Source organism: Seriola aureovittata, chromosome 6 (assembly GCF_021018895.1).
Source record: "Seriola aureovittata isolate HTS-2021-v1 ecotype China chromosome 6, ASM2101889v1, whole genome shotgun sequence".
In the NCBI taxonomy this organism is placed as follows: Eukaryota; Metazoa; Chordata; class Actinopteri; order Carangiformes; family Carangidae; genus Seriola; species Seriola aureovittata.
In genome coordinates this window covers 4678690-4685250 of record NC_079369.1, presented here as the reverse complement: position 1 = coordinate 4685250, position 6561 = coordinate 4678690, and the positions used below count along the sequence as shown (strand labels likewise).

Sequence of the window (6561 nt, the reverse complement as noted above, 5' to 3'; positions counted from 1 at the left end):
AGGTCCATACTGTGTCATTAGAAATCACAACAATGGCATGTGTGTCACCATCATATACACTTCCTCTCCCCTCATCTCCTCTCTCCTCTCTTCTAATAGGAATGTCCCTGTTTTAGCTCCTGTGAAGATTTGGTGACTTCTTCCCTGCCTTTGACCACTGTATATTGAGATAAGATATCCCATTACCACAACAAAAAATAACCACATAAGGAAAAGTGAACAATTATTCCATAAACAAACAAATACAAATTGTATATTAATGCATTATTAATTAATACACACATAAATATATGTGTATTAATAATATTAATGTATTAATAATTAAATGAAAAGGGCAAAACAGGTTCTTTCCAGTCATCTTTGTGGATTTTTCACAGCAACAGATCAGTTTAATGTTATTAGCAAGAGGTTTGGCCTATTTCAATAATTAAACATTATAACTGTCTGGTTTAACATACTTGCTTCCCATTAGTATTTAATCTCAGCCTCTCCACTGGTCTACATAAAGATGTTGCTGGGAAACCAAAAGGTTGCACATGGCTGAAATGGTGCAATGCAAACCAGTCTGCAGTAAGCACAGCTGGCTGTTATGGTAATGCCAAAGATGTTTGTATTGACTGTGTAAGATTTTGGTAGCAGGCTCTGTTTGGCTCACAGCAATGACAACCTGAGTTCAAATCCACCAGGCTGCTGCTCTTGTTTCCTCCCACGTTCCAGAGACATGTAGGTTAGGACATGTAGAAATGGAGGCTATAACTTTCCTGCAGATTAACATGGGTGTGGATTTTTGTTGTATGTTAGGTAAGGTCCCTGTGATAGACTGGTTGTCCTGCCTCTCATCCATTGCTTGCTGGAACAGACTCCAACCTAGAACTGTCAGTGTTCAGCCCCCTGTTTTTACATTAACTGTCCTTAAGCAAGCCATTGATCTCTGCCTTTTCACACATAACACAGTTAGTCAGTTAAGTGGTGAAAAAAAGTTATCAGATAATAAATAATACTCACATTTACATTGTATGTAAAACTCTTGCATTCCAAATTTAAGCAAAAGTAGTAGAAGCCTACTCTTTTATGCAATATACTCACTTTAAGATTGTTTACTGTAAACTTATTACCTTACCTATTATGCATTAATGTGTACAGCTAATTGTTCTATCTGGTTGACGCATTTGAATAACTTTATATACTGTACATATTGTTTAAATACTGTACTTTAAAGCATAACAATGCATCATATTTTATAAAGTAATGGGTTTTGTAATGTCTGAATCTACAAAGTATTTGGTAACAACACCTGTCAAATAAGAGTAAAACGTTCAATAAGCATAAAAGAACATTGTCTTCAAGTCAAATAAAAAACACCTCAAACAGCGTGCGGCATTTAAGTGAGCTATGATTAGTAACAAGACCCTAACTAATTTAGCCAGACATTTCAATAATCTGGCATCCTGGATCCCCATATAGATAGGGACCACTCCATGGACCCTCATGTGATAAGGCTGGCTTGTAGCAACCTGATACAATACTAATAAGAATTGCACACCTGTCTGTGCTGTTAATGCTGACGCATTTCAATTTCATGATTTGAACTAAAATCTATAAGAAAAGCCAAGTGCGTCAAGGAGCTCCTGACCCTACAGCAGGGACCCCACTTTGGGAAGCTCTGCAACGGACCCATCTCTCGCACGGCTCAGCCTCCTTCCTCGAAGCCCCGCCCCTAAATGAAGCTCTTAGTAAGAGGGGAGATAGATAGTAGTGAACTGTTAAAAACTTTGAGAGAGGGGCTGTTTATCTACACTTTGGTGAACTGGCTTCGTCCACAACTGTTTCTTCTTTTTCTCTCTCTCCTCCAAAACAACGGAATGGTGTGAATGTCCAGCCGAGAGGAGAACGACTCTGATATCCGCATCTACCAGAGCGCCTTCAAACTTCTACCAAGTTTACTCACATTTTCGGGAGACTCTGCATGGTACGTCCGCTCGTTTTCAAAGGCTAACGCTGTGAAAAGTCGCCGGTTATCTTGTTTCTGGAAGAGTATTGCTTATCAAATGACTGTCATTCTCCTAAACCAACCTGTGAATTGAGTAAAAAAAAAAAAATCTTTTCCAGCTAGCTAGTGTTTACTTAACCGCCCATAAATCCAGCTCAACATCTGTCTGTTGAGCCGTTGACATGCAGCTATCCTTCCTTTCCTTGAAGCTACGAGCTGTTAGCTAACGGTTGCTCGTGTTGAGGCCATGTTTTAACAGAAAAAAAATGAGAGTTAAACGTGACACACAGGTAAACAGAGAGTGCTTCCAGCTAACAGAGGTAACTCCTTCAGCAGCATGATTCCGTGTGTACGCTGTCCCCTCTCAGTTAACGGGCAGTACAGACGCTCCTGTGGGATGAAACGTGACTGACAGTGGAGGCACAACTGCAATATTTTACGTTAAAACTTAGTAAGTTTACAGGAATTCGTTTATTTGTGCACATGGCAATAGGAGCTGCCTGTAATTAAACTGGTGGGTTGTTGTGTATTGTGAATGTTAGTCAGTGATGCTGTGACAGGATGAGGTTGTAATAGTTGTGGAATCAGCAGAGTGTAGATAAATGTGATTCATTAGCACAGCTATCAGACAGATTATTGATCTGCATTAATTAGATTGGTCCTGTATCTTACATGGAATCTGCACTTGTTTGTATTCATAGCATTTTACCAGCATTGATTGAAAGTTTGATTAACTCTGAATGGCCTGTCCAGGGATGTATATGATGAAACATTTGACCGATTTGATCAAGTGAGGGCTGCAGTTAGTTTTACTATAACTTGATCTTACAATTATTTCTAGATTAATTGTTTTGTCTATGAAGTATCAAAAAACTAAATTTGAAACTCCCATCGTAGTTTCTTAGAGCCCAAAGTAACGTCTTAAAATGTGTTATTTTGTCCCAGCAACTGTCCACTAGCCGGAGATGTTCAATTTACAATGATACAAAACAGAGAATAGCAGTAAATCCTCACATTTGAAAAACTAGAACCAGTGAATGATGGTCATTTTTGCCTAATACATGACTGACAAGATTAAACAGTTATCAAAATAGTTACAGATTATGATTTTGTCAAATAACAAAATTAGTCAGTAATTGTTTTAGCTCTAATTTAAGAAATTGGATATCAATACTAAAACTTGCCTGTTACAACATGGTATTTGATGGACTTAACAGGATCTGAAGTGTCAAAAATGCAGCACTATGACTAATACAAACTGGTTTCACCATTTGTTTTATGGTTAATCCTAATTATACAGTATGCAGGGAACTCAGATTGCAAATGTGCACACCATGCACAGCTGTCAGGGTCTGAACTCAGAGTGGGATGTTTGCAGCGTATCAGCCCTGAAGGTGTTGCTGTGTGCTGAATTGTGTGTGGTCAGAGTCTGTAGCTCTGTGAGAAATACGGCTGTGAGAAAAGACTTGTAATCAGTCATTCAGAGCTGCACTTTTGTGATGGAAGGGGTGAGAAGTTTGGTGGTTTGCCAGTATGAGCCGGTACGCATTCACACAGAAAGAGGCCCAGTTCATCTGACCCGTGAACATCTAGATGACTTACTGTATGAAGCACACTGGTGTCAGATTAATAAGTCTTTACATCTTACTCATGCACCACATGATGCTGTTTGTAATACAGTCACTGCCTCAGCCTTTTGTGCTGCTGCTCTCTTCACTTATGGCTTTGTGATTATGAAAACATAGTATATGCCCTCTGGATATCACAACACTTTAACTGCATTGTATGCATATGTGATGACACAGATACAAGCCAGGCCTTTAACACTGAAGTGACCACAAGAATGTAGCTTGGTTTCAGTAATGTGCAGTATTTTCAGTCTGGGGGTCTACATGCTCTGATGTACTTTCCAGATCTTCTTTGGGTGAATAGTTGTTCAGCTTAGACGGTCAGGGTTGAAGAGAAGTCACATGAGGTGATTTGAGTTGTTGCTGCAACAAAACCGGGACCATGGCATGGGGCTTTTTGTGTAAAACCACTACACTCATCCCAAAACAAGTTTGAAAAGTCTCTGGGTAAATCTTTGAATATAATAAGTAAGTGTTTCGTTTTAGCTCCTTAAATCTTTGACCTTAATCTGAACAGCCTGATATGCATCAGAAGAATTAGATGATGTTTTGTTTCACTCCTGAAAGTCACCTTCCTTTGCACTGGTCTGGGTATTGCAGCACAGTTTACCTTTGATTAGTCAGTGAGGAGATGAATGTCAAAGAGGGCCATATATCAAACAGAGGGCACTGGCTCTCCTTCAGTAGCTGAAAGTGTAATATTTGTCATGATCCTCCAAAATGACTTCCCAGCCCCAGCAGCTGCCACTCAGTGAAAGGCCCTTTTGTCCTGTGCAAGCTGCTTGCACTACAGAGCAATGCACCTTAGTGCTTTGTGCATCACTTCCCATAAACCCTCTGCATGAGTCACAAAGGTGCACATCTGTTTCTTCAACGTGGTTCTTTACTAGTCACCCAGCCTTTAAACTGTGAACATATGCAATTCCTGTCACAGCACCTTCAACACATGGGTCTGACATTAGACTTACAGTTACAGTTTTTGTTGTCATAAAGTATCAGATATCACTCAGAGAAGCAGTTTGCATAACTTTGTCTGTGAACCGCATCTTTCTAAAAAATGTTTTGCTTGTGGCTGCAGAACGTGCCTGATAACCATCCAGAATTGGAGGAAAAAACACACAGTTTGAAATGAAATGAATGAGATAAATTGGTGCCAGTTTAATCTTTCAATAATCCACTTTTAAACCTTGATTCAACATTTGAAAAACACAGGTCCTGATGATCAGAAAGGAGAAGCTCTTGCATTGTTTTAGAATCTACAGGCCATAAATGTACAGTTAGTTTTAATGCAGAGTGTCAGAATAACTATTGTATGTGTTCCTAATCTGCTTTGCTGCTCCAAAGTTGTGAAACTCCTCAACTTCTCCTGTCTGATCCTCACGACTCACTGCTTTGATGCAATTGTAATGATATTTTTCTATCTGATGTCTTTCCTCTTTGTTGTAAAGCTTTTTGAAGTGTGGTAACCAAGAAAATTAAATGAATATATTGCTTTTATTTTAGGTTAATAGCGACTTTAATCATTTTACCTACTGGCATATCTTCTTTGTAAAGGTTCAGGATACATTTCTAATGGTCGTGTCTAAAATTAATGACCTTCAAATCCAACCCATCTAATCAAAATTATTATGTCTGTATAGAGTAGTACATAAATGGCAAAAATCAACATAATTGTTATTAGAGCTAGAATGATACATTGGCGCACAAATATATAAACCGATATTGGCTTATTGCAGATAAATTTTATTGATGTATTGGTTGGGCTGTAATACCTGGATTTCTCTGATGTTTTTGCTGCCAAATCATGAAAAACTTAATAGAAGAATGTGGAAAAAAATGACCAATGCAAAACAATGAATTCTGATCAGGACAACAGTCATTTAATTCTATATACCTGCATATGAACTCTTGGGATAATGCAATACATTTTCTACAGTTATAATGAACAAAAATTTGAATACTGGTCACTTTATATAAACTGTCATGTTAGTGCAGCTGTTGTGTATGGAAAAATCCTCCAGGTGGGTTTTTCCCTGTGGCAGCAGGTGACTGATATCTGGGGGGTGGTGTTGCTAGGAGACGTGCTGACAACTTCCGTGGTGAGCCACTAACTGGAGCATGTGATAACCATATATAGCCTACGAATGTTGATACAAGACATATTTTTTCCCTTTTTTCAGCATGGTACATATTGTTGGTTAGAGAAATTTAAGACATCTTTCCAACATGCAGCATTTGGGAGGACTTGTCGTGCTGTTCAGTTTGTCTTTCACTCGGGAAGTGGAAGGTAGTTAGCCTAGCTGGTTAAAATAAGCACTGCTTCTCACAAGATGTTACTTTTTGTTCATGCTGTGTCACCCCCTACTCAGTATATTTGTTCAACATAATAGAAAGGAGGGGGTCTAGCTAGCGTTAGCAATCTCTCCTTCTTGGGTGCAGATGTGGAGATGGTAAATGACTTACAAAACTAACAGCAACAGGCCTGTATCCTCGAATCACAGATCGGACATAGCGATGGCTACCAACATCAGTCCTCATCTGGTTGACTGCCTGTGATATAACAAACAGTGGCCACCCCCACACAGATATTGCACAAGTCAAACATTCACGGAGAATGTAGGGGGAGACTTCAGTTTGACTCCAGATTAGAGTCACTCGCACTTTATATTTTGCATGTTCAATTTATTTAGTTCACACTTAGGTGAAAATGAAAAGTTCTCGTCTTAAAGAGAAGGTTTCTTACCTGATTTTATGCAATTTTAACATTTCCTTTTAAAATATGTTTTATTTATTAAATGCAACCTTAATGTCATCTAAATGTTTTATTTGTAATGTATTTAAATTTCCTCTGTAACTGTGCACTTTGAATTGTCTTGTGTCTGAATGATGCTATATAAATAAACTTGCCTTGTCTATTATTTTTTGTTGGTTAAGATGAACTCT

The 6561-nt window shown here is 38.5% G+C and overlaps 1 protein-coding gene across 1 annotated transcript in view; it reads left to right on the top strand.

The window, feature by feature from the left end:
- The first annotated feature begins 1731 nt into the window (after positions 1–1731).
- tgfbr3 (transforming growth factor, beta receptor III) overlaps positions 1732–6561 on the top strand; it is a 72088-nt gene continuing 67258 nt past the window's right edge. Inside the window, exon 1 of the mRNA XM_056378325.1 lies at positions 1732–1969. The gene's annotated coding sequence lies outside the window, so the exon portion shown is untranslated. The remainder of the gene's footprint in view (positions 1970–6561) is intronic.